The following is a 20,076-nucleotide window of genomic DNA, read 5'->3' as shown; positions in this document are numbered from 1 at the left end:
GGATCTTTTAATAGTAACCTTCCTTGGTTTTTGTTTATCTAAATATATTTATTTTATTTTCATTCTTCAAGAATAGTTTTTGCAGGTGTAAAATTCTAAATTTGAAATTATTTTCTCTCACAATTTTGAAGACATTATCTCACTATCTTCTGACTGACAAGTCAGTTTTTAGTCTAATTCATGTTACTTTATAGGTAATTAGGCTTTTTTTCCTTTGGCTGTTTTTAAGATTTTCTTTTTGTCTGTAGTTCATCTTGATGTGTGGAGGTTTTTCTTTTTTTCTACTTGATGTTTATTGGACTTCCCAAGTCTAAGGAATTGTATCTTTCATTAATTCTGGAACATTCTCAGACTTTCATTCTTTCAATTATATCGCTTATTTATTCCCTTGTTATTCTTCTTTTGGAACTTCAATTAGACATATGTTGGAGCTTCTTGCTATGTCTTCTGAGTCTCTGTAGTTCTCTTGGTATCTCTGAGCTGAATTCTGAGTAGTATCTTTGGCTCTATTTTCCAGAAATAAATCTCTCTTCAGCTATGTCCAAACAACTATTTAATCTATCTAGTGAGACTTTTGAAAACAAACGAAAAAACCTAACTTTATTTTTAGAACAACTTTAGATGTATAGAAAAATACAAAAGATAGTACAGAGAATTCTAATAAACTCTAAATCCATTTTTCCAATTAACATCTTACATTAGTATAGTACGTTTATTGCAATTAATGAACTGATATTAATACATTATTATCAGTTAAAGTTCATATTTTATTTATATTTCCTTAGTTTTTACCTAATGCCCTCTTTCTGTTTCAGGATCTCATTACAGGATACTGTGTTACATGTAGTTGTCACATCTCCTTAGGCTCCTCTTGACTGTGACAATTTCTCAGACTTTCCTTATTTGGTGATAACTATGAGAGTTTTGAGGTGTACTGGTCATATGTTTTGTAAAATGTCCCTCTATTAAGACTTTTCTCATGTTTTTCTCCTGATTAGACTGGAGTTGTAGGTTTTGGGGAGGAAGATCACAGAGGTAAAGTGACATTTCTCATATCATATCAAGGGTACATACTGTCAACATTGTTGGTGTTCACCTTGATCACTGCCTGAGGTAAGTTTTGTCAATTTCTCCACTGTAAAATCATTTCCCACCCAACCCTCTTTCTATGCTGTCCTCTGTAGAAGGAAGTGACTCTGTGCAGCCAACAATTGAGGAGCTGAGAGTTATGCTCCACCTTCTTGATGATGGAATACGTAAAAAACTATTTGGAATTTGTCCTCATAGGAGATTTGTTCCTTGTCCTCCATTTTCTTATTGATTCAATCATTTACATCAGTATAGATTCATGGACTTTTATAATTAGAGGTTTATAGTCCAATAATACTACTTTACTTATTTTGTTGCTCAACTGTTTCAAATTGTGAGCTCTTTCAATTAATGCCTATATAGTGTTAGTGTTCCTATATTGCTGTAATTTTTTTTTTCACTTTTTTACTTTCTAGTCCTAAAATATACTCCAAGGTAATTTTGTATATTTCCTTCTCAAGTTCTAGTATCAACCAATTCTCCAAGGACCTCTGATTTCTTTTATTGAAGAATGGTATTAGAAACCAAGACATAAGTTATAATTAGTGATTAGAGGTGTTCATTGAATTTGAATGACATTTTTTCATATCTTAGATATATCTGTGTTTTTAAAATTTGACTTTTAATTGTTTATAGTCTTTTGCTGTTTTTTATATTTCCATTCCTTTCAACAAAAAAACATATTAAACATATCTTTTATGGTCTATATCTGATAATTCCAGTACTTGAAATTGTTACAAGTTTATTTTTGTGTGTTTGTTTCTGTGATTTTTGCTTATCGTGTCTTGTTTCCTTGTCAATATAGTGCATTTAAAAACATTATAAATTAACATCTGTTATTTCTCTAATGCATAGAAATTCTCTGAGGCCTGAGATTGAGGGTGTATTCTCCCAGATAGGACTATTAATTTGGTTATGCCAAACAGATGCTTGAGGGTCCTATGGACCTTATTGAATGTTAAATTATAGTGCTAAGCTTTTAGGCTTCATAATCAAGTGAAAGCTTGATTTCTCCAAGTTACGCATTCTCTTGAGAGAGCTTTCCTTGGAATTTCCATCTAAGTGCACGGTTTTCTGAGTCCAGGTTTTATATAGAGTTGTCTTTAATCTATAATTACGCCCTCACAGTACTGAAGGTTGTTCCTAATCCTACTAGGTATGTACTGAAGCACTTACCACAGGACTCATGGTATAGAATTAAAGCACAGGCACTGTAGCCAGGCTACCTGGATTCCAATTTTGGCTTTGCTATTTGCTAGCTTAACCATCTTACATCTTAATTTCCTCATTCACAAAATTGGGATAATTATAGCATCTGCCTCATTGGGTTAATGAGGTGATGAAATGAGTTAACATGTGTAAGGTGCTTAGAACAATACCTGGCACATAGCAAGTTTGTTTTGTTGGTATCCATATATGATGTTAGAATGGCTGGAAAACTTCAGTACTCGTTTAGCTTCCTGGATTTGTGTTTTATTTCTGGCCTCAGCAATTTTCTCTTACATCATTGCAGGCTCATCTATTTATTTAAAATAGTTTTAACAGTCAGGGTTTAGGGTTCAATCAGAGAAGCAGAATATAGGTAAATAGAAAGGGAGAGAGAGAAATTTTTTATTGTTGTTTTATAGAAATTTGACCTTAAGCAATTGTAGAAGCAGGTTAAGAAGTCTCTGCAAGTCTCTTGTCTTTGCGGGGGGCTTGAAGTCCATAGGGCAGGCAAGGGAAGATGGATATAAAGAGATAGAGAGTAAGAACAATTTGGAACTTACAAGCGTGAGCCCATGAGGATGGACTAAAGTTGCTGTCAGTTCTTTTGGTCTATGACATTGATGGTATGGGTATTCTGCAGATGCCAGAGTCCTTGTCACAGAGCTAAGCACACACACCTGGCCCAGGAGTCAGAGCAGATGAAGGAAGAGCTAAGGTAGAGCAGTTGATATAGTTGTTTCCTCAAGCCAATAGGGTAAGCCAGCAGATAAGCAACATGTATGAGTTACAAAAGGGTTGCTGCTTCATTCTCTCTCTCTAAATATGTCTTATGACCCTCTCCTAACTGGAATCATACAGGAAAGTAAATTCTGGTAAATATAGTTTATCTTAGCCAAGTTGACACATTACAAAGCTATTGATCCTACCATGGTTTTTAAAAATATTTTGTGAGGCCCTGTCAGATGTTGCATAGAGGGAAAGTTTGGGGATCTCTAGTTTACCTTCTTGGTTGATAATGGAATTCTTGGTTGTAAGTGTTGTGAGGATAGGGAAATTTATTTATTGACTTCTTTGGTACTCCAATGCCCAGCAACTTAACTTTTACATGTAGCCTCTTAATAATTGTTTGCTGAATAAACGAATATGATCTTCTAGATATCATGCTAAGTGCCAGGGATAAAAAGCTAAGACATGTTCCTTTCCTTCCTCATGAAATTCAGAGTTTAGTTAGCTAAGACATATAGAAGTATGTAAAGATATATACATTAGAAATATTTATACATATACACAATCTTTGCCAACACATATGGTCAACCATTAAAATTTGGTATAAAACTAATTTGTTGTTACATTATTAAATGATGGCTAAAAGAATTTTAAATCTAAAATTTTAGTTTTTTAATTTAGGAGAGGGAAGATTGAGATTTAATAAGAGATATTAGACATTCAATTTAGGGAACCAGACTTTGGAATAAAAATTTCTGATGCTACAAATTTCTCATAGAGAACAATAATTGTGGCAGACTGGCTAGAGGGTCAGCAGAACATTTTTCAATTTTTTCTTGGCCCATTTGAACACTACAATTCCCAACTTTCCTTGCAATTAAGCATTGTCATATGTCTGGCAATAGAATGAAAGCAGACAAGATGGGCATCACTTCTAGATCAGGTCCATATGAACCTCCCACATATGAGCTTCCGTACTCCTTTCCCTTTTGTTGCTCTGTGCAGATGAGTATGACAACTTTGCAAGTTTATGTTGAAGATGTCTTAGAAACCATGTGCTAATGATGGCAGATTTATAAGACAGAAGGAGCCTGGGTGCTGGATCAACTATTTAGAGGAGAGTTGGCATGTGATCAGAAAGGCCTGCCACCCCAACTAGATCATTTAGTTAGGAAAAGATGTAAATTTTTATCTTTTCAGCTACTGACATTTTGGGATCAGTTGTTACAGTAACCCATGTCACTCTGTCTAATATAATGATTTATGATGAGATAAGAAATTTGACTTGCAGCATATACATTAATGTATTAATAATATTACATAAAATATAAAATAGCATATATATGCCATGATATTATATAATATATAAATTATACATATATAATTGTATATATTAAATTTAGCTACGCTGAGAAGTACATTGAAATAAAAGGCAGGGTTTGTTGCTTTTCATTGTATATTGATGTTCAAGTTAATAGCAAACTTGATGTTCCAATATTTATGTTCAAGAGATTAATCGAACTTAATCTATTTTGTGAAGCCTTGTTTAAATGTGCCACAAGGAATTGGAAAACTTCTAAAAATGCATTGACTCCTGAGCCTACAAGGTTCATTGGGTTGGGAGTCATAAAAACAAGAATCTGAAGATGATTCCACTTCCTGGGCTTGTATGTCTATTTCCTTTACCAGGTTAAGGAAGTTTTCCATCATTATTTCTTCAAATATGCTTTGAATTCCTTGCGCTCTCTCTTCTTCTGGTATGCGAATGTGAATGTTGGTATGCTTGATGTTGTCCCAGAGGCCCCTTAAACTATCCTCATTGTTTTTTATTTTTTTGGGGGGGTTCTTTTTTCTTTTTGTTATTCTGATTGGATATTTTCTACTACCTTAACTTCTAAATCACTGATTTGATTCTCTGCTTCATCTAATCTACTGTTGATTCCCTCTAATATATTCTTTATTTCAGTTATTGTAGTCTTCATTTCTGACTCATTTATGTTTTGTATCTTCATTTTTTATGTTTCATATATTTTTGTTAAAGTTCCCACTGAGTTCATTTACTGTTTCCCTAGTTTATTTTATTTATTTATTTATTTATTTATTTATTTATTTATTTATTTATTTATTTATTTATAAAGATTTTATTGGGGAATATTGGGGAAAAATATGTTTTCTCCAGGGCCCATCAGCTCCAAATCATTGTCCTTCAATCTAGTTGTGGAGGGCACAGCTCAGCTCCAAGTCCAGTTGCCATTTTCGGTCTTTAGTTGCAGGGGGCGCAGCCTACCATTGCATGCGGGAATTGAACTGGCAACCTTATTGTTGAGAGCTCGCACTCTAACCAACTGAGCCATCCAGGCCTCTGGAAGCTCAGTGGCAGCTTGTTGTCTTCAATCTAGTTATGGAGGGCGCAGCTCACTGGACCATGTGGGAATTGAACCGGCAACCTTGTTCAGAGCTCACACTCTAACCAACTGAGCCAATTAGCCGCCCCCTTCCCCTAGTTTCTTGAGCATGCTTATAACCTGTGTTTTGAACTCTGCATCTTGTAGATTGCTTGTCTCCATTCTGTTTCATTCTTTTTCTGGAGCTTTGTTCTGTTTTTTCATTTGGTCCATGTTTCTTTGTCTCCCCAATTTGGCTGCCTCCCTGTGTTTGTTTCTATGTATTAGGTAGAGTTGCTATGTCTCCTGGTGTTAGTAGAGTAGCCCTCTGTATTAGAGTAGGTATTCTTTGGGGTCCAGTGGTAAAGTCTCCTTGGTCACCTGAACCAGGTGCTCTAGGTGTGTTCCTTGTGTGGGTTGTGTGTGCCCTCCTATTATAGTTGAGCCTTGGTTGCTGTTTGCATGTCAGTAGGAGGGGTAGACCCTTGGGCTGATTGGTTGTGAGGACTGGCTGTGACTACAGTGGAGGGGCTATTGTGTAGGGGCTAACTCTATGGAGCAGAATTTGCTTTAGCAGGTGTTTGGTGCCTACCCAGTATGCTCTTTGGGTGTGTTACCTGCAGAGGCAGCTGAGTGGTACTTCGGCTTGGTCCGAAGCCGGTCTCTGGGCATGCTGACCCCAGGGCCTCCTAGGAGGGGCCCTGCTGCAGACCAAGTTCAGCCAGAACGTGTGCCCTGCTTTGATCATGAGCCACAAAATAATCTGCAATAGCAGCCAGCATGCTGGGCTTGTAGGTGCCTGTGAGAGGTCAAGCTGCAAACCAAGGCTGGCTGCTGCTAGAGCCAGGTTTGGGCTGCTCAGCAAGAGTTATGGGGCACACTGAAGCCAGATGCTGCTTGTGTGGGCTTTGTGAACCTTTGAGAGATTCTAGGAAAATTTTCAGCATGAACCAAGACAAGTCATTTGTATAGAAAAGCCACCTGAAGCAGTTTGGATGGTTCTGTAAGTTGAGTGGGACAGAGTCTCAGGGAATCACCAGGGCAGAGTGAACAGTATTGGCCAGACTGATGGAGACACAGATATGGTGACTGCGTGTGTCTGTAAGCTGGGAGGGGAGAGGGCTCAACAAAGAAATAATAGATTTTTTCAGCCCTTTTCTCTGGGAGAAAACTTTCTCTCCAGCTCTCACCCTGAAATCTAGATGTTCAGTTTCTCTTTCTACAATGATTCCCCTGGTGTCTTTCGAGCTGCTGCCCCAGGACTGGAGCACAGAGTGAGTGGGTCCATCAGTGAGTAAGTTTGTGCATGGGCACTTTAAACGTAATGCCTGGGACTCCAGCAGCCCTCTGTCTCACTCAGACACAATCTCCACTGATTTTCACAGCCAGAAGTTGTGGAGACTTCTCTTCCTAGCAATGGATCCCTGGACTGGGGCTGCTAGTGTGGGGCTGGGAACCCTTGCTTCTCCAGAGGGACCTCCACAGCTGAGATATCCTTCGTGATTTTTAAACATCACACATAGATGTGGGACCAGGCTGTTCTGCATCTCCGCTCCTCCTACTAGTCTCCAGGTGGCTTCTTCTGTATGTCTTTAGTCATGGGACTTCTGTTCAGCTAGACTTCAGGTGATTCTCAGTGATGACTGTTCTGTAGTTTAGTTGTAATTTTGATGTTGTCATGAGAGGAGGCAAGCACATTTACCTATTCTACCCTACATAAATTTCATAGCAACATATTTCATAATAACAAAAAAGTGAAAGCAAACCAAATGTTCATCAGTGAATAAAGAAATAAAATGTGATATGCAACACAATGGAATATTATTCAGCAATGAAAAAGGAATGAAATAGTAATGCATGCTACAACATGAGTGAACCTGAAAAACATTTGTTAAGTGAAAGAAGCCATCACAAAAGACCACATATTGCCTGATTCCATATAAGTAAAGGATCCAGAATAGGCAAATCATTGGAGATAGCAAGTAAATCAGTATTTGTCTAGGGTGAAGGGAGTTAAGGGGAAAAGGGTAGTGACTGCTAATGGGTATGTTGTTTCTTTTTGGATGATGAAAATATTTGAACACTGATTATAATAATGATTTTAACTTTATGAATACACTAAAAACCATTGAATTGTACAATTAAGTTTTGTGAATTATAGAGTATATGCATTATATATCTCAATAAAGTTACTTTACTTTTTATAACAACTTGTCACTCTTTGTGTCTAAGTTTTCTCATCTCTACCTGTGAAATAAGGAGCTTAACCATATGGTTGGTTGTTTTCTTCCATTTCAACTATTCTATAATTCCACGGTCTTGTGATTACCAACAGACATCAGTATTGCTACACATACTGTGTTTTCAATGGCTAATCACTTTTAATAGTTCTATGATAATCTTACAATTATTTTTGGAAGTTTCTAAGGCATAAATAACAAACTGATGATCATTCCATTTATAAACTCACAGAGTAAAAGCCACGGCTTTCCTTGCCCATTTGAAGGGTCACCACTGGCATATGACCCTCACAAGAATTAGGTTTATGTATTATCTTGAGTAAGGAAACATTATATGTAATTTAAAAATTTCCCATAAGTTTACATTTTTAAAAATCATCTCGTAGTCCCACTGTCTGAACAGCACGTTTGATACACTGATTGATCAAGCACTGAGAAGCAAATTGAATCAAAATTTAATGTCTTTTGGAGAACAGGAAGACAAAAACTTGGCAGATCATATAAATTGAATATATAGAGAACTGTGGCAGTGATTATAACTAAGAGGCTATGATTTGACCAAGATTTTAAAACAAGCTTCTTAAAAACCACTTTTTTGGAATACTACTCTGACATAAGAAAAGATGAAATAATACCATTTGCGACAACATGGATGGATCTTGAGATTATTATGCTGAGTGAAATAAGTCAGACAGAAAAAGTCGAGAACAATATGATCTCACTGATATGTGGTATATAAAACCAAAAACAACAAAAGAACAAGACAAATTAAGAAACAAAAACTCATAGACACAGACAACAGTTTAGTGGTTACCAGAGGGTAAGGGGGAAGAGGGATGGTAGATGAGGGTAAAGGGGATCAAATATATGGTGATAGAAAGAGAACTAACTCTGGGTGGTGAGCACACAATGTGATATATAGATGATGTAATACAGAATTGTACACCTGAAATCTACGTAACTTTACTAACAATTGTCACCCCAATAAACTGAAAAAAATAAAAATAAATTTAAAAAACACATTTTTTTAAAATAACAAATATTTATGACCATTAACTGACAAAACCAGACAACACAAGACACATAAAGATCCAAAATATAATCAGGTTCCAAGGGTTAAAATGATGATTTTCATCAAGTTGCCTGGCTGTTCTGGCATATGATGAAGGTAAAAGAAAGCAGCCTCCCCCAGTTGTTTTGGGCTTGCTAAGGGTTCCTACTATGAACAGAGTGGATAGATGAGCTTCCTGTATGTTCCTGTTTCAATGTATGTTGCTGATGGGATTTTGGAACCAATAGCAAGAAACTGGCTAGTCTGACACAAGACAAAGAAGTGGCTTTAACTAGCCAAGGACTCAATCTCATAACCATTGGAAATGGTTATGTCAGTAGTGAACAAGGATCTACAGAAAGTGTCATCTTTGTGTGTGAGTCATCTGAAAGAGCTGCTAGCCACCAAAGGCTATTCAGAAAGGCACCACCAACAGACAACAACACTAATTGCCATGTCCTCTTTGGACATGAGGAGGGGTCTTTGCAGTTATCCAGAATGACAGCCGTCATTAAAATAAATGCCACTTCTAAAAACAGGGCTAGTTAGAAGAGCAAACATAAGCAAATACACTTAGAAGGGACTTTGAAACTAGATGGCAAGAAAAACATTATTGGTTAAAACTAAAGAAGAAGGAAACAGGCAAAAGGAGAGAATGTAAAATTTTAGAGTTAGATATAAACTGATTTTCTTATCATGCTTTGTATTAGTCAGGATAAGATAATTTATACTGAGATGATAAACCCAGAAATTTCCGTGGCTTAAGACAACAAAAGTTTATTTCTTAGTCACATGCTTAATTTGGGGAGGCAGACATTCATCTAATCACTGAAGGTTCTAAGCTCTTTCATGATAATGCCCCAGCTTCCAAAGTTGCTGTGGCAAGAGACTAGAAAGACAGAGAGAGCACACTGGCTTCTCCTAGAATTGACACATGACTTGTATTAACATTTCATTGGCCAGAACTCAGGCACCTGACTCCAATCCAACACGAAGGAAGCCTGGGAATGTAGTTTTCCTGTGAAACATTGAGGCAAAACTTAACACTGTTTCTAGGCCACTGTTATGGATCATCTTCCTAAGTTTTGCCATATCAAGTTACCCCTTGAATCTGCATAATATTTTACTTTGAATCAATTCACTTAAAACAATCTAATTACCATTAGATAATTTACTGATGAGATTAAAATCTCATTTAAGTTGGTCGATGTAACAATTACATATTTTTCTAACATCCGTGAAAATCAATATGTATTTATTAAGTATGTTATGGATAATGTAAAATCATGTCCCATATTAGCAATGGTAGGTCAAATAATTTAGAAAAAATGAGTCTAAGCCTCCCATTTTAAGATGAGAAAACTGAGGCCCAGAAAGATGATGACATAAGTCCTCCCAAATCACACGGGAAGCCGAATGACAAAGCAAGAATTAGAGTCTAGGTTTCCTTTCCACCATACCATGTTTTCAATGCTCTAAGTCTGTGGGAAAGGATGTGGGCACTGGAAAAACAAACTGAGTCACTGCAATTAAAGGAATGAAAAAGAATACAGGCACAATGTACAAGTATCTTAGGAGGAAAACAAAACCAGTAGGAAGAGTTGTGAGCTGCAAGGCAGATGGGGTCTCTTGGAAAACATGACTCCCACGCAAATCAGAAGATTTGGGTGCATGGCTGTCTCAAGGCTCCTGAATCACTTAGACTCACTGATGACTAATTCTAGAGGCCTTGAGAACCACTATGAGAGTGGAGAGGAGTATATGTGACTGGCAGGGCCATTGGGGCAGCAGATGGACTCTATATGTGGAGCCACAGGAAGTATCTGTTCTATAGCTCACTGTCCTCTGTGCAAGGCCACAAACCCTCTGGAGCACACTGCTGATAAACACAAGGAAGAGCATCACTTCCGTTTGAATCAAAATAAAATACCAAAAGGGTTTGGTAGGAAACTTCTGGAGGATTCCTGGGAGTTTCTTAATATTCTATAAAGGAGCTTTGTAAACAAATTCCTGCTCATGAAGAGTTACAATGGATGTCTGGCTGACTCAATTTTGCTAATTAGGACCATTGGATTTAGCACCTGAGGAGACTTTAGGTCATCTACCACAGTAGTTGTAAATTTTCTTTTGAAATACATGAAAACCAGTTCTTCTAAATATAAGGACAAACCTTAACTATATAGAACTGATAGAAGCAGAACAACTCTGGTTGGAGGGGTGTCTTAGACAACTTGGGCTACAATCACAAAATACCATAGCCTGTGTGGTTTGAAAAACAGACATTTACTTCTCACAGTTCTGGAGGATGGGAAGTACAAGATTAGGGTTCATCATGCTCAGATTCTGGTGAGGACTCTCTTCCTGGCTTGCAGATGGCCGCCTTCTTGCAGTATCCTCACATGGTGGAGAGAGAGCAAGCTCTGGTCTCTTTCTTTCTTTATAAGGGCACCAATTCCTCAACATGGGGGCTCTACCCTCATGACTTAATCTAAACCTAATTACCTCCCAAAGGCTCCACTTTCAAACCATCACAATGCTGTATTAAGTCTGTAACATATGAATTTAGGGGGGAGGCACAAATATTCAGTCCTTAGCAAAGAGAAGGGGTTTTAGTGCTTAGTCGGCTTGGCTCCTCTAACCATCCTCCTCTTCACCCTCTGAGCACAGTGTAATATGATGTCCCTTCATCCAGTCCAATGCCTTCATTTTGGGAATGTAGAAACTAGGCCTAGAGGGAGTGTAGAGATTTCTGAGAACATCCAGTTGTTCAACAGCAAAACAGAACTAGAATCACAGACATTTGATTCATGTTGGGCCTTTCTGTGATATTATCATGGTGAGAGACCATGACATTATGATTTATTGACTTATGTCTACAATGTCAAAAAATTCTTTTTTTATAAATAATATCTAGAAATTGTACACTACTTGAAATAGATTATAGAGTTCCTTTTATTCCTACCCTAGACACTGAAAGTACACAACACAGATAAGTCCTTTTTTAAGTGGTATAACTGACATAAAGTGGCCTAAAATAAAGTTGACAAGATAAACATTAAAATTTACACGTGTTAAGTTTTTGAAATATGTACACACCTTTGAAATCATTATGACAATCAAGATAAGGAATACATTTATTACACCCAAAAGTTTTCTTGTGCCCTTTGTAATGCCGTCTCAATTGTCCTCACATCTTCCCCATTTCAAGACAACAGCTATTCTAATTTCTGTCACTATATATTAATTTATAAGAATTTATATAAATGGAATCATATATGTACTGTTTTTCTTTTCTAGCTGCTTTCTCTTAACATAATAATTTTGAGATTTATCCACGTTGTTGTATGTATGAATGGTTCATTCAGTTGTATTGCTGGGAACCATTCCATTACATGGCTATACCAAACTTTGGTTATGCATTCATCTATCTGTTGGTGGACATTTGAGTTATGTTCAGTTTTTTGCTACTAGAAATAAAGCTGTTTTGAACATATATGTACAAGTTTCTGTATGAGCATTTCTCTTGATTATATACCTAGACTCAGAATGGTTGGGTCATATAGTAAATGTATTGTTGACATTTTAAGAAACAGCCAAACTGCTTTCCAAAGTGGGGGTCCTACTTTACATTCTTACCTGTGAGGCAGGAGAGTTCCAGTTGCTCCACATACTTGGTTTGGTTAGTCTTTTAAAATTGTAGTCATTCTAATAGGTATGTAGAGATACAGCATTGTGGTTTTATTATTTTAATTTTCTAATGGCTGGTGATATTGAGTAACGATCTTTTCATGTGCTTATTTGCTTATTTGTATGTTTTTGGTAAAGTGTCCATTCAAATCTGTGTCCATTTTTTTAAAAAATGGGTGTTTGTTTTCATATTATTTAATTTAGAGGGTTCTTTATATATGAAGTCTGACAATTAAGTTCATGAACTTGTTGCAACGATGTTGCTAAACTTTTTTGATATCAGAGGGATTATTCATTATGAATTTGTACCAACTGGACAAACAGTTAAGCAAGTTTACTCTCTGGAAGTGCTGAAAAGGCTGTGTGAAAAAGTTAGACAACCTTAACTTTTTGCCAATAATTCATGGCTCTTGCATCACAACAATGCACCAGCTCACACGGCACTGTCTGTGAGGGAGTTTATGGCCAGTAAACAAATAACTGTATTGGAACACCCTCCCTACTCACCTGATCTGGCCCCCAATGACTTCTTTGTTTACCTGAAGATAAAGGAAATATTCAAAGGAAGACATTTTGATGGCATTCCTGAATCCATCAAGGGTAATCCGACAATAGCTCTGATGGTCACTCCAGAAAAAGAGTTCCAAAATTGCTTTGAAGGGTGGACTAGGCACTGGCGTCAGTGCATAGCTTCCCAAGGGGAGTACTTCAAAGGTGACCATAGTAATATTCAGCAATGAGGTATGTAGCACTTTTTCTAGGATGACTTTGTGAACTTAATTCTCAGACCTCATATTCGGGGATACAAAGTCTTTATGAGATTATGTGATTTGACTTTTCATCCTTTTAACCGTGTCCTTCAAAGAGCAGAAGTTCTTAATTTTCATAAAGTAAAATTTGTCAGTTCTTTTATGGAATGTTTCTGTTGTTGTACCTAAGAAATCTTTACCCAATCCAACGTCACAAAGATTTTTTTTTTTAAATATTTTCCTTTAGGAGTTTTAGATCTTACATGTAGGTCTCTGGTCCATTTTTAGTTAATTTTTGTATATACTGGGATGTACAAACTGAAGTTTTTTATTTTTTATATATGGATATCCAACTGTTCAAACCCCATTTATTAAAAATGCTGTCCTCTGTACTGAATTACCTTTACACCTTTGTCAAAATCAGTTGTCCATACTTGTATGGATCTATTTCTGAATTTTCTATTCTGTTCCACTGATGTATTTGTTTATTTCTACATCAATATCACACAATATTGATTACTGTCACTTTAGGATAAGTCTTGAAAGATAATGTAAATTCTTCAAATTTGTTCAATTTAAAAATTATTTTAGCACTTCTAGGTTTATTGTATTTCCATCTGAATTTTAGAATACATAAGACAAAAAAATGCCTGCTTGGATTTTGATTGAGATTGCACTGAAGTTATAGATCAGTTTGGAAAGAGTTTACATGAACAAAAATTAATCTTTTCATACACGAATGTGGCATATCTCTCCATTTATTTATGTCTTCTTTAATTTCTTTCAGAAACGTTTTTTTAATTTACAGTGTACAGGTCATACACATCTTTTGCCAGATTTATCCTTAACTATTTTATTCTATTGTAAATTGTATTTATAAATTTAAATTTTTCATTGCTATTATATAAAAATATAGATTTCTATAGATTGATCTACTATACTACAATTTTGCTAAACTCATCTATTTGTTTTAGTGGCATTCTATAAGATTTTGATAGACATCAGATTGCCTGTTAACATAGTTTTATTTCTTCCTTTCCAATCTGGATACCTTTTTTCCCCCTTTCCTTACTGCACTGGACTAGACACTCCAGTACAGTATTGAATAGAAGCCATAGAGTTTACACCTTGCCTTTTTCCTAATCTTAGGGGAAAGCATTCAGTCTTCTACCATTAAGTATGACATTATAGCTGTATATTCTTCATAGCTGCCATTTCATGTTGAAAAGTTTCTTCTATTCCTAGTTTTTTGAGAGTTTTTATCTGATATGTGCATATAACTTTACAGAACTTATTGTATTTGTACTATTGATATTCTGTTTTCTTATCTCTCTCCTCAACTAGATTGTTAACTCCTGAGTGCAAAAACTGCCTCACTCATCTTTGTATTCTCATTGCTCATGTCAATGACTGTCATAGAATTGGAGCACACTAATGAGCCAACATCAGGTAGTGTTGTTTAGTCCAGTTGTTCTCCGAGTGTGATCTCTGGGTGAGCAACATCAGTACCACCTGGGAACTCATTAGAGCCATAAATCCTATGTCCCATCCAGCTTTACTGAAGCACTCTGAATTGCTATGGAGGTGTGACCCAGAAATCTGTAGTTAACAAGTACTCCAGGTGATTCTCTTGCCTGTTACAGTTTGAGAATCATTGGGTTAGAAGCTAGAAAATGACTGGGGAGTCAGCAAGATGCAGTTTGAATTCTACCTCTGTCAGATTCTTTAACCTAGAATAACTTACTTTTAAAGCCTCGGGTCCCTCACATATAAAATGGGAGCAATAGGAGCTATTTTATAGGACTGTTTAAATTCAAATGAGATAATTTAGGTAAATGTTCATAAATGATCCATGATATATACTCAGTAAATAACTATGAATAGTAGTTAATAACATAATAATAATGATACTAATAATATAGTAATTTCTACCTGGCGGAAACAGGAGACTTCTGCTTATGGCAGTCTCTCTTGATATATTTTCACTCTAAATAGAGAGAACTACAGTTACCGGGAAAATATCATTCTTGGAATCAAAAATAGCCTACAAAACAGCACAGTAATGAAGAAAAGGAAAACAAGGAAAAAGAGTGAGGGAGATGTATTTATTTTAGGAGGAGAAAAATCTGATGAACTTATTTGAAAATGTGGTACCCCTATTTTGCAATAATAAAATTCTAGTTGATAGATTGATAGTTGATAGTTGTTTTTTTTGTTTTGTTTGTTTTTTTGCTTGCTTGCTTGAGAATAGAGTGTTATATTCAAAGTTTGAGTGGTACTCCATTTAAAAATTATCATCTTTCAGCTAAAATACTCTTATGGCATCAACCATAGCACAGGCATGGTGGTAGACAGTGAAATACAGAGATAAGGACAGAGTATTCCCCACCTAAAACTAAGCTGAACCTAGTGTACTTACAATACACTACCAAGGTGATGTCTAATGCACATTAAGCAAATAATTTCTTTAGGGTTTTGATACTTTATAATCAGAGGTTATAGTCCCCAAACTGTCTTTCATATTCTCATGGCAATATTATTACTACAAATTTGTGTGTTGTAATCCCCTCACCTTCTCCCTCATCCCCACTGAAGCTGAACCTGAATAACATTGAATGTCAACTATAATTTAATATATATATAGTCACGGGATATGGAGTACAGTATAGGGAATAGAGTCAATGGAATTGTAATAGATATATACGATGTCAAAAGGGTAATAGATTGGGGGTGAGAGGGGTTACCACTTTGTGAGGGGTGTAAATATCTAACTATTACATTGTTTTGTACACCTGAAACTAATTAAAAAAATAAAATTTTATATATATACACATATATGTATATATATATATATATATATATATATATATATATATATACAGTACAGTATTGAATAGAAGCCATAGAGTTTACGCCTTGCCTTGTTCCTAATCTTAGGGGAAAGCATTCAGTCTTCTACCATTAAGTATGACATTATAGCTGTATATTCTTCATAGCTGCCATTTCATGTTGAAAAGTTTCTTCTATTCCTAGTTTTTTGAGAGTTTTTATCTGATATGTGCATATAACTTTACAGAACTTATTGTATTTGTACTATTGATATTCTGTTTTCTTATCTCTCTCCTCAACCAGATTGTTATTATATATATAGATTATATATAGATGTTATCTATATATTATCTATATATATATATATAGAACATCTATATATTATATATAGATGTTATAAAATATATATATATATATATATATATATATATATATATATATATATATATATATATATATATATATATAATGGGAGAGATATAAAGAGGGAAACCTGTCTGGGCAGCTAAGATGGCCCTCAGTATTTTGTGTATCTGTGAACAAAGAGAAAGAGATTTCCTTCAACATCAGCATTACTCAATTGGGTATTTCTCCTGGAATTTGTGACCCTGATTGTGTTGGCATTGTCACTAACCTAGATCTATCATATACTTCCAGGCACACACCAACAACATTGTAAAAAGTGGTATTTAGTATTTTGGTCCGGCATGGTAGGATTTCAAATTTAATTCAATGCTCCAAACGTGTCGGTTACGTGTATATTCAAGGCAGTATGCTAGAGGATACCAAGGGTGAGTAAAATGTAACTCCTGCCCTGAAAGAGTTCAGTGCCTACTGATATAGATGCATGTTCATTTAATAGCTGTACATTTTTACACCTTTTTATACTTGACAAATGGCTTTCACATAAATGATCTTAATTGGTCTTCACAGTAGCCTCCTGAAGTAAATAGGGTAAGCATTACTGGTCCATTCTATAGATAGACAATTAGAGTAAAAATAGCGCCCATTATTTGCATGGAGACTTACACTACATTAACTCTATCCTCTATCTTACTGCCCTTATGCAATCAATCACCAAGTTGTATTGATTCTATCACCTAAATGTCACTGTAATTTTTGCATCCCTCACTATTTCTACCATCACTGCCTTAGTTGAAATAAGCTCATTCTTTTTTGCCTGGGCTATTTCAATAACCTCCTAATTAGTCTCCCTGCCTACAAGTTCTGCCCACTCCAATCTGCCACCAGAATTATCTTTCAAAAACAGAAATGATTATGCCACTCAGCTGAAAACCCTTGCTGGCTTCTCTATCCATCAAGAGCAATTTCCAATTCTCCAGGTTGGCATAAAGACACTTCACCAGGCTACCTTAGTCAACCTCCCAAACCTTATGGCCCATCAACTATGACCCCTAGTCCTATACATGCAGACCAGATGCTACAGCCACACTGAATTTATCATAGTCTTTGAAGCTGCTATACCTCTGTCTAACGAACTTCTTATCCTTCACAACCAAACTCACTGGTACCAACACTGAGAAACCTTCATGATCATGGTTGTTTTGTTTGGTCGCCCCTTGCCCTGTGATTCTGGAACTCTGCATTTCTATTATACAATGTATCACAAGGTAGTATGACTGTTGTGTAGACAGACTGCTTTCTCTTCAGCTGCCATGCTGAAAACCTTCTGGAGAAAAGTGTTTGCATTTTAACCATCTTTGAGAGAATCCTGGAGACTCTAGTGCTAATGGGAAGGACTCTCATTAGGGCTGCCAGACTGGTTTACAGAATGCCCAGTCAATTTTGAATTTCAGAAAAATAATGAAATTTTTATTATATGTATGTCCCAAATTATGCATGAGACATCCTTATACCAACATTCTTAAAATCTGAAATTCCAGTTTAACTGGCTGTCCTGTATTTTTCTTTGCTAAACCTGGGAACGCTAACCCCTGCGGACCTAAAATCCAGCTCCTCTACCTTCTGGCAGTTATAACGCTGTCACATTTGCAATGTCTACTGAAAACCAAAGCTGAAATTTCTGCCCCACCCACATGGATCTTCCGTTTTAGTAAAGAAGTCACAAAAACTATTTCTGGAATCAACAGTTAATACTCAAAAGCTATGTGTTTTTCATAAATATTGACATGGTAAACTACATGTTTAAGGGCACATCAAAGTACTCATTTTAAGGGAGAAGACAAATCTATTTTTTTTTTAGTTGCCTGGTGATAAGAATATATTTAAGGGAATCTATAAAGCTTAGTTGAAATGGCTTAGTTGCACTTTTAGTCAAACAACCACAATATTGAGAATAGTGTAACTTTGGTCAAATTGCTTAACTCTTCTGTACTTCCTTTTAAAAAGTGTGCATGGGGAGGGAGGGTGCGGGGCGCAAAGGGTAACCAAACTCTCTTGCCTAATGAACTGACTGTCAAGCTAAATGTGTAACTTCATAATATGCATTCAGATAAGGGCAGAGGCAAAAGCGAGGTCAGGAGCATTACCGAGTTTTCAGTTCTTATTGCAGAATGCACAAACCAGGAATTGGAGCCAGGCAATTGCAAAAATGATTCCAGATCTGCATGGTAACAATTTAGACTGACTTCCACTCCTGCCTGAAATTTAGCAGCAGAGGAAGTTCTTTTCCTGGCTGTCTGCCTGCACCCTGCCTCCCCCATCCCTCAGTACGTCAGGCTGCTCACTCCCCACATCTGTTTCCAAGCCAGAACGTAGGGTCACAGCATGGCGCAATAAGCAGCATTAGCAGGCAGACTGAATCAGTGGTAAACCTTTGATTTTAATTCCTTGCCTCTCCTAGAAAGGAAGTGTGGTCTAGTGGTTAACCCACTGAAAAAAGCAGCTAGGAGGCAAAATTCCTGGTCCTCTCCACTGCTCCCCTCCCCTGCCCCGTTCTCTTCTTGTTGGGACAAACTGCCTATCAAATATATATATATATATATATATATATATATATATATATATATATATATATATATATATATATATATATATTTTCAACTTTTGCTCTACATTTTTCCCTGAATTGACTTGATTATAAGAATCACTTGGAAAACACGTTAAATGATTCTTGAGACCCATCTGAGAATCTCTCAAGAAAAGTCCTAGGAATCTGTATTTTTAACAAGCACTACAAATAAGTCTTCATAATCAGACTCTGCTCACTGTATGCTGGTTATACATGACACAAATGATGAGAGAGCATTAAAGGAAACCATAGGAAGAGAACTGAGGTGAAAAGAGCATATCTACCATTAGGGTTGCTATTACAGGCTCATGTGAAAAAGGAAAAGAATGAGGACTAAAAAGATGTAGATCCTGGTCCTGATTCTCTGTATCAAGAGCTGCGTGAGCTTGGGCAGGTCACATAACCTCTCCTGATGGCGTTTTCATCATTTTAAAAATAAAAGTGATTAGATCATCTCTTTAGTTCTGTGATTCAATGCATTATTTCTGTGATTTCACAGAAATGCCAAGAAGGATTCAGAAATATCTTTTCCTGAAAATGACAGTGGGTGCAGTCACTGAGGTATGGGTTGGCTTGTTTGGGGATGTGGCCAGACAATGGAAACAAGTGGCAAAGGGAGGTTTGGGGTCAAGGCCACAAAGAGGGTTCTCCTCCCAAATCCCCCTTCCTTTCCCCCCCTTGAGGCTCTGCAGCTGGCCTACTTATGCAAAGGCTTTGGCTCCTCTTTCCTTTTTAAAAGCATTTCTGACTCGTACATTCCCCTGAGGAGCAGAGATTCATCGTTTCGCGGAGAACTTGCACATGCTTTCCTGAAAGGAAGAGAGGAGGGAGGAATGGGAGGGCTTGGATGGATTAGTGAGTGGGCTATGGTTGCCAAAGAAATGAGTCTCCCCATGTATGATTAACATATACCCATCACATCGTTAGCTCTGAATACACTCAGCTACATCCTTTGTCCCACTTCCACAATGCCTAGAAGTGTGTTCTCGTTAGTGGACTGGACACCCGCCTACTCACTGTCTCTGGAGGATTTGGGCATTCTTCCACCCCAGAACAAGTGGGGGGTGAGTTAGGAGGAGGAGGAGTGAGGCTTGGAAGTCACAAATGAGTCATGATTGTA

This window comes from Rhinolophus sinicus, chromosome 3 (genome assembly GCF_057876585.1).
Source record: "Rhinolophus sinicus isolate RSI-liver-muscle chromosome 3, RSI-T2T, whole genome shotgun sequence".
In the NCBI taxonomy this organism is placed as follows: domain Eukaryota; kingdom Metazoa; phylum Chordata; class Mammalia; order Chiroptera; family Rhinolophidae; genus Rhinolophus; species Rhinolophus sinicus.
The sequence above is the reverse complement of the archived record's forward strand: the minus strand, read 5'-3'. Positions refer to the sequence as shown.